At 41.3% G+C, this 9,310-nt stretch overlaps 1 long non-coding RNA gene across 3 annotated transcripts in view; it reads right to left on the bottom strand.

Annotated features, from left to right (window-relative positions):
* Nucleotides 1-1,540: 1,540 nt before the first annotated feature.
* LOC110344475 (uncharacterized) overlaps nt 1,541-9,310 on the bottom strand; it is a 63,907-nt gene continuing 56,137 nt past the window's right edge. Inside the window, exons 6-7 of one of the 3 annotated variants that reach the window (XR_015444093.1) lie at nt 7,961-8,139; nt 1,541-5,699 (exon numbers count right to left, since the gene is read on the bottom strand). This is a non-coding gene — a long non-coding RNA (uncharacterized LOC110344475). Of the gene's footprint in view, nt 8,140-9,310 lie in introns of all 3 variants that reach the window. The other 2 variants (XR_015444094.1, XR_015444092.1) reach the window with 2 other exon arrangements.

The raw sequence follows: 9,310 nt of genomic DNA, 5'->3' as shown, positions 1-9,310 counted from the left end.
ACTCAACTAAAATCAAAATGGATTAAAGATCTAAATCTTAAAATAGAAACTCTGAACCAGTTGGAACAGAGGTTAGGTAGAACCCTTGAAGACATTGGTGTAGGAAAAGATTTTATGAACAAAACCTCAGTTGCCCATGAATTAGCACAAACAATCAACAAATTGGATCTCTTCTTATTAACAGGCTTCTGCACAGCAAGAGAAACCACCAGCAGTGTGAAGAGACAATCCACAATGTGGGAAAAAATCTTCACCTGCTCTTCCTCAGACAAAGGTCTACTATCTTGAATCTATAAAGAACTTAAAAACATCAGACCTCCCAAATTTAAAGACCCAATCCAAAAATGAGCAGCTGAAATGAACAGACATTTCTCACACAAAGAAGTACAAATAGCAAATAAATACATGAAAAAATGTTCAACGTCACTGGTCATTCGAGAGATGCAAATGAAAACAACGCTGAGATTTCACTTCACTCCAGAAAGAATGGCTGCTATCATGAAATCAACCAATAACAAATGCTGGCAGGGCTGTGGGGAAAGAGGAACCCTTCTCCACTGCTGGTGGGAGTGTAGACTGGTGCAAGCACTGTGGAAATCAGTATGGAGATACCTCAAAGAACTAGGACTGGAAATCCCATTTGACCCCACTATTCCACTGATGGGGATCTTCCCCAAAGAATTAAAAGAATCATACCACAGTGATATATGTGCACCCATGTTCATAGCAACACAATTTGTAATAGCTAAAACTTGGAAACAGCCCAAATGCCCATCAACTGGAGACTGGATAAAGAAAATGTGGTTTTTTTATAAAATGGAGTACTATTCAGCCATAAAAAATGACAAATTAGAGACATTTATAGCTAAGTGGATGCACATTGAGGCAATACTCCTAAGTGAAATAAATAGGACACAGATGTGTAAATACCGAATAGTTTCTCTGGTGTGAGAAACTGAAAGTGTAAATAAGGACTAAATGTATAATAGGTAATGTGAAATAGGAAGAAAAGGGGCAAAGGGGAAGGAAGCGGGAGGGCTAGGGGAAAGGATACAAGGGAATGGGATTAATATGAGAAAATGGAAAAATAGAAACAAAATTTTTGTAAATAGGGAGGGCTGGAGGGGTTGAAGGGAGGGCTGGGCAAGGGTGAAAAACAAGAACCAAGAGAGACTATGTAAAGGTGCAAATTTCCAATGATGAATGTCATTATATTGTATACCTAAAATGTACCAATTATTAGAATGAATAATCGAAAATGTCAAATAGGAAGAGAAGGTCCAAAGGGGTAGGGGTAGTGGGAGGCACAGGGGAAAGGAAAGAAGGGAAAGGAAAAAATGATGAGAAATGGAAAAAATGGAAATAAAGTCTTTGTAAATAGGGAAGGGTGGAGGGCGTGAAGGGAGGTCTAGGCATGGGGAAAAAATAAGAACCAAGATGCATTATGTAAAGGTACAATTCCCAATGAGAAATGTAATTGTGTTGTATACCTACAATGTACCAATAAAAGAATTTAATACAAAAAAAATGGTTAGGGGAATAAAAAATAGGAATTGTTCACTGAATTTGAAAAAGAGGAATCAAGGTTAATTCTCCGTTTAATTTGCTAAACTAGTACCTTGCTTAACTATTCCTGATAAACTGGAACTTTTTTTTTTTTTTGGTACCAGGGATCAAACTCAAGACATTGTGCTTGTGAGGTAGGCATCGGCTCCACTGAGCTAAATCCCTGGCCTTGGAACTGGTATTTTAAGTGTTGAGTCAGTTCACTGTACACAAATTTCCGCCAAAATTATTACTGTTTTAGATGAGTGCTACCTTGTGCAAATGTCTTCATCCCAACCTGGTAATTCCTCAGTATATATGAAATATGACAATATATTTCAAAAGGAGTTCCATAAATTATACATCTGATTGCTGGGTTTTGACGGATTTCAGCTTTAATCAAAGAAAACCACAACAAGGTTGCAAACGCAAATTTATTCGTACGCATTGACAGGTTTGCATGTGGAGGAAGTCTCTCACAGCATAAAACTGTCCCCAGAGGCTATGCACATGAAGGGGCCATCTTCCAGAAGGTGAAGTGAGCAAGGATATGCCTGGAAGAAAAGGGGGTAAGAGAGGAGGTTTACATGTCCAGATAATGTCTTTTAGTTGCAAGGTACAGTCTCTAGATCAGAGAACTTTAAGACATAACATTAGCTGTGGCTATTTAGAGCCCTGGGGTTTATCTTATCTATGGCTAAGACAATGAGCAAAGTTTTACAAGGTATATAAATCAGGTAAGATATAATTAACTAAAATCTGGTAAATGAGGCAACGATTAAAAGAAGTGGAAGCATACAAATTTGAGTTTGATGCTGACAGTCATTTCAAATTATATGGATCATCCTGGTATTAAAAAAGTAAAAAAAATCCTAGGGACTGATATACAGAGGCTATCTTTACCTCATTTGTAAATAATGCTAAATATCTATCAATATAGATTTCTATATATATTTTTCAACATACAGTGGGTGAATGGTTATTCTACTTGAGATTCCTGTACACCCAACTGTGTACTTTCTATGGTCAAATGCCACACCCCCTAAGAATCCCTCTTGATATAATTCATTAATTTATGCATCTTATCATTCAGCATATACAGAAAAAATATATATAGAGAGAGAGAATATCAGGTACATTTCAAGATATAATTTTAAAAGACTACAAAAAAGGTCTCTGTTCTCAGTAAATCTATACATTGACAAAAATTAAATACAAAAACACATGTAGGAGTCACATATTAATAAGGAATTCAAAGATAACATGGGGACATTAGCAAGGATTTAGAGAAATCAGAGTATTATTCTACAAGTGTGGTAAGAGGCATATGAAAATGAGATGTACTTGGGCTGTATAAGATGTTCAGGGGATCAGCATCAATAGTAACAACAAGAGAGCCTCATGGACATAAAGCTCTTGACTTGGTCCACACAAAAAGACACATTTCCTCAACTGAAATGTTCATAGGTGCATGTACACTTCTGAGAAGCCTCATAGTAGGATCTCTACAAGACTCTCTGGAATGCATAACTCAGGGCTCTTTGAGCAAAAAACAAATCCAATTTATTTGATCCATAGCATTCAAAGAACAATGCAATTAATTGCACTGCATGGAGTTTTACATGCAACATAGTATAGGACAACTGAATGTGATGACCATAACCATTACTCAATACATTACAGGTGTCCCAAGATAAAAGGCAAGTACTATATGAGAAGGGATATCTGAAGTAGAAATGGGCACCAAAGGGCATTCCAGGGACAAACTCCAACAGAAAAGAATAGGCAAATTACTGTGCTGAAATTAGAGAAGAATTTGTTCAAGACGCACATTCTTTCAATATCATTTACACTTATAAAATTGGCACAAAATCGTAGAAGAATCCAGGGTACAAAAAGGACTTAATGGGAAAGGGTTACAACTACGCAGACAAGACAGAGAAACAGTGCAAGAATCTGAACAGATAGATCAAGATTTCCCTGTTCACAAAAATGGTGACTGTATATTTTTTTTTTATCGGGGATCAAATTCAAGACCTTGCAGTTGCATTACAAAAAGAAGGAAGGGGAAAATCTTCAACATCGGAACACTGCACGACTTCTCCACCGGAAAACAGTGGAATTCCTGGGCAGGCTGACTGGGCACTGGTTTCCTCACCAGTGCCACAGCGACAAACCCCAAGTGAGCCAATTCCTGGAAGAGAACCCCACAACATTCCAGCGGGCCTTTCCGATCCCTGGCGCTCCACAGAAGAGGAGCCCCTCTTCCCTCTGTCCCTTAGAGGTGACTTCTGGAGGACAATCCCCACATCGCACAAGGAAGGAAGGGGAAAATCTGAATAACCTTTCCCCAGGACAACAATGCCCTGGCCAAGTAGAGAAGACCCGATTTCCAAGAAAACACGCAGGTTGGCACCAGTCCGCTTACAGATGTCCCCACTGCGGTCAAGAACTGGTTGGCCAGTCCTCGAGGTGGGTCACAACCACCAAGGAAACGCCTATGTGCTTCTCGGAAAGCAGCAACATTCCAGGCCCCCATTCCTCTCCCCCGCTGCAAGAGGAAACTGCTTCCTGTGCCGAGCCCAGCGGGACTAGGACTCAGAGAACTTCTGTGAGTGGCCAGACCTAAGCACAGAGTTTCACCGTAGCTGTGCGCAGAGGGAGGCGGCGGGCCCGGCTCCAGGGATGCGTTGATCCCGTGAAGGGCACAACATTTCTCAAAGGGAGGAACTGTGGGAATACTACAGGTGACAATGCGCTTCCCCGCGACGCAGAGGGGACAAGGAAGGCGCCCGTGCGGTGTCACCAAGCCGCTGCCTTGATGGACTGCAACTGAGACGTGTCTGGCCAGAGAAGGGATGATGGCCGAGAGCTCACCATGACACGCTGTTCACGTTGTCTGCAACGTGCGAGACTCATCTGTCACCTAGAAACTGGCTCCACGCATAAGGCACAGGCAGGAGGCTCAGCAGCTGCCCTGAACAAACAGAGAAGGCCCCAGGCACCTCATCTTCCTCCTCCGACCCACGAGGAAGAGCACCTTCCATCACCTGGGCATGACCCCGGGCAAGGTGGGATGTGGTGCCCTCACACCCCAGAAGTACCTCAACTGAATCGCACACGCTGCCCTGTACAAGGTACACACGGGTCAGCTCCCTGACAACAAAAGTGAGCGGATGCATCCCGGTGGACACCTTCCAGTGTGCCCTATTGTCCTAGCGCCCAGTGAGGTGTTCACCACCCTCCCCAATATAACAAGAAGTGAATGGGGGGAGCACAGGTCCTTTAGAGCTTCCCTGGGGACCCAGTCAAATGCGCAACCGGAGGGCGTTTCTGAAGCTGCAAGGGGCAACCTCATAGGGAAAGCGGGGGGTGGGGTGGGGGGGTGGAGGCCACATGCCCGGGTACAGGAGGAAAACCTGTGCAGGCCAGGCCTCCTGTTCAACAGCGTGTCCTCACGTGGCTTCCCGGCGGACTGGTACCCACCTGCAGGGTACAAGTGAGGCTCAGTGGCCATGGAATCCAGACACCCGAGAGAGGGCATTAAGCAGGGCAAGAAACCTGATGAGGTTGACACTGTCCTGCACACGGAGACTTGCACATCATCTATCTTCGTCTTCCCTAGTGGACCTCCCCTTTTTTTTCACATCCATGTTTGGAAAATAACTACCAAGCCCATTTGTAGAAGTTAGCATGGGCCAGAGATTTAGCTCAGCGGTTTCACCACCTATCCAGCAAGCTCAAGGACCAGGGTTCAATTCCTGGTACGAGGAAAGAAAAAAAGAAGTTAGAGCACAATGCCCCAGAAGCCATTTCCAGTGTGCACCAGAGGAATAATCCTTCCAAATATGTGCAGACTCAGTAGACACCACATCCAAAGTCATCCGACCAGTGTATGCATCAATGGGGAACAGGATATTTTCTTATTAGATAGGTACTGTGACTTCCTTATAGGAAATATCTGAAATTATTGCGTATTTAGGACACCAGAATGTGTTTCTGAAACACAAATGTGCTTCAAAGTGCATGGGTGCTTCAATCTCCAACAGGAAGCAGTGGGCAAAGCAGCACACTTAATATTCCAAGAACTGTTCTGGACATTCCTCCTTTTTGATATGTTTTGTTCTTGAATTTTCCCAGACTGCTACCAGTATCTATGGTACAAAGCAGACATAGTTGTAAAGGGATAGAAATATACACAGAGGGAATGCAAACAGGGCAAGAACCTGAATAGCTCTACAATGTCCCGGGCACAAGTCTGCCCTTGGTGTCTATTTGTCTGTGTATTCCCTCATTGGCCTTACTTTTTTTCCCCAATGTGGCTGCAAAATAGGTACAGGCCCTGAGAAATAGGTACAGTTAGAGATCTCAGCACTGAGCAATGGAGGAAAAGTTCTACCCAAGACAGGTAGCTTCAGCAGACACTAAAGGTAGTCAATGTATAGTGACTGAGATTTGGGGGAGCTTGCTCTGCCTTGCCAGAAAGGCACATCTCTCCTTATTCAAGCACATTTAAAACATGTATGTATTTGCTTTGGGATTATTTCTGCCCAAAATCATATTTAGGACCGGCCTGGGAATCCCATAGTCAGAGCGAGGAAAAATTAATGGAGTGATAAGCCCAGCAATCTCACTGCCCTTCTTACAGTGGACTGTCCCTAGGCATGAATTCAAGAGATTCTCATTCACATGTTAGGGAGAAAAGTAGCCTCTAATATACATCTTCTTTTAAGGCCAAGTTACAACTCTAAAATAGGACATGCCTGTTGAACCAAGGCCACCGATTATTTATATGAGGGAAATCAACCGCAAGTAGTGGACAGGTTGAATGCGAGATTTATTCTGCAGCAACTTAAGTTCAGAAAGCCATGTGACCCAATCTTTGTGAAATTACCCCACAGCATTCTAGATTGCCTTCCTAATGGTTGGTGCTCAACAGAAGTTGAGCTGCTCCTCCATACCTTATATTTGATGTCAGAAAAGGACTTCAAGAAATCTTGTATTGGAAAGGACATGGTTATATTGTGGTGAGCAAAATCAACTCCCTGTCCACCTGGATAGACCCTGTGTTTGCCAGTGTGGAAACTTGGTGTGATTTCATCTCAAACTTAAAAAAATTTTGAACTATTGGTTGTCTGTTAAGGTTCCTCAACAATCATGGTAAACTGAACCTCTGTCTTAAAGCAACATTTCGGCTTCTAATTTCCTGGTTCCTATTGGATACCTCTTACACTACCTCAGTCTTGTTTAATTAGGGCTATAAAAATGGTAGGAGTAGGTACACATAAGCACAGGATTTCCCCAGAGGTATCATCCAAGGCAGTTGGACCAGACTCCAAGATTTGTCTTTAGCTCATCAGGGACAGAACATTTCTCAAAGGGATTATATGAAGGATACACAATCAGCTCCATGACAGTGCCATTCAGGCCACCAAAGTAAGAACCCTGAAAACTCCACAGTCACCAAGAATCTTCCTTGAGGAGCAACTGAAACCTAAGCGGTCAAGAGTAATGCTTACTAAAAAGTTCAATAAAATGCTATGCATGTTATCTTAAACTAGGTTACTTCTTCCTCTACAAAGTAGCTACATGCAAATGATATATGAAGCAGAGTTAAGTAGCTATAGTAAAAGAAACAACACAGCCTCTTGGACATAATGTGTCATTTGCTGCGGGAAAGCAAATGACATCTTCTTTCCCCTGGCATTAACCAGGCCCAAAGTTGGAGGACGGAAATTCACACCCGAGATGTCCCATAGCAGGATTACTGTTTGAAGCCCTGACTCTGGTGCACACATATCAGTTCGTTAAGAATAAAATAGACCCAATAGTCCTGTTATGTGTCAATTAAGAACAAATTTAGGAAACTAGTGAATGACCTGCTCAGCTTGACAATTTCATTGTCATCAAATCATGGGGCCTCCATTGAGACTGTATTCACTTTGTACATCACTATTCGACAGAGGTAACAATTACCTGAGTTATTGAAGTGAACTAATTCTCTGTAAGCAACCTCAATAGATTCAAGCTACATTGTGTAATTTCCATCATACTAGAGATATATAATAACATTTACGAGTTGAAATGAAGCCCTTAGGAAGGAAGTAAATCACTTCTGTTACTATGACATCCTTTCAGCAATGTGAGGCAGCTCTAAAGTACCAACACATTGAATGAGAGGTCTGTTTTTTCTTAAATTTATCTTTTCTTTTTTTTTAAGTGATTGAGCTTATTACAGAACATATCTATAATTGTAGATCTGCTTTGCTTATGCATTTGGTTGATGGTTCCCCATTTCCCATTTTTGCTTTGTTCACCCCCCCCATATTGTGAGAACTAAACAAAATAATCACTTTGAAAGTATTTTAAAACTAGTAAAGCAGGTTCCCGAACCTTATCACTACCCAAAGATTACCATAATTAACACTTCCATGAAATGATAGATCAGCCATTCTCTGCAGGTCAAGTGAAGTGAATGAATCCAAGGTGTTGTAGCCATTGTCAAACTGTTGAAGGATTCGAATACAATATTGAGTGAATCTTATGAAGAACAATCCTATGCAGTCTTTGATTGGGACCATCTTTGCCATTAAGCTGGAATAATAAAAAGTAGAATAACATGGTAAGAGCAACAATTAAAGATTTTTAAAGTTGCTGATGTGCACAATGAGAAAGTGTTATCTATTTTTCTCAAACCTAGCTTGCATCAGAAAAACTTCAGGGTTTAGTTAAAGCACAAACCTCCATAGTTTCTGATGAAGTAATTTATTGTGTGGCTTGAGAATCTGCATCTCCGTCATTTTCCCAAGTGCCTATGTTGCTTATGTGGGAATCATAATACGAGACTCACTGATATTTACTAAGTAGATGAAAATCAAGCTGGTTCATCCAGAGCATACAGATTTCCCATGTATGACTTTAGCATAAGTTTATTTGAGACAATTAACAGGCACACTCTTTATACCACAGAAAAGCAAGCATGAAAAATGAGGACTGCAGAAGAACTTAGAGATACTTAATTTGACAAAGATTGGATGCATGTTCACAAGCAAGACAATGAGAAAGAAGAAACAAGGAAGGGGAAAGGGAAAATAAGCTTGTTTCACTGAAAGAATAGCTTGCACTGAGATCATTTATGAGGACATGCCAGAGATGATGAGTGCCTGAATAAGAGAAGCTCATGACCTCAGAATCTGAGGATGTAGTAGTAAGAATGGAGAAATAAAGGTGTAAGACAATTAGAGGGCAGAATTGCAAGAATTTCATGGCTAGTTAGGGAAAACGAAATCACAAGATACAGAAAAGAGTCTATAATTATTTATGGACTTTTATAAGTATGATGACTTGTAAATATTGGAGTTTTCCAGAGAAAACATGAAGGAAAAACTAGTCTTTGAGTATGAGTACATGTGGTTGGTTGGGGTGAGATTGGTAGAGTTCGGGTGGGGGACTTTAATAGGAGAGCTTAAAAATGTGTACTGCTGGGCCAGAGATTTAGCTCAGTGGTTCCGCCGCCTGCCTCACTAGCACAAGGTCCTGAGTTCAATCCTTGGTACCAAAAAAAAAAAAAAATTACTGCTAACACTAGATTGTGATATATATATATATATGAAATATATATGCATATGATATATGAAGGAGAGTTACATAGCTAAAGAAGCAAAAGAGCTACCTCTTGGACATAATGTTCTTCATCTATCCCACAGCAAATGGCACCTTCTTTCCCCTGGCATTAAGTAGGAGCAAAGTTGGAGCATGTGAGCTC

The sequence above is a fragment of the Heterocephalus glaber genome, unplaced genomic scaffold (genome assembly GCF_053883595.1).
Source record: "Heterocephalus glaber isolate CG9 unplaced genomic scaffold, H.glaber_assembly_v1.0 deba00001594, whole genome shotgun sequence".
Lineage (NCBI taxonomy): Eukaryota > Metazoa > Chordata > Mammalia > Rodentia > Bathyergidae > Heterocephalus > Heterocephalus glaber.
Note: the sequence above shows the minus strand (reverse complement) of the source record. Positions and strands in the feature narration are given on the sequence as shown.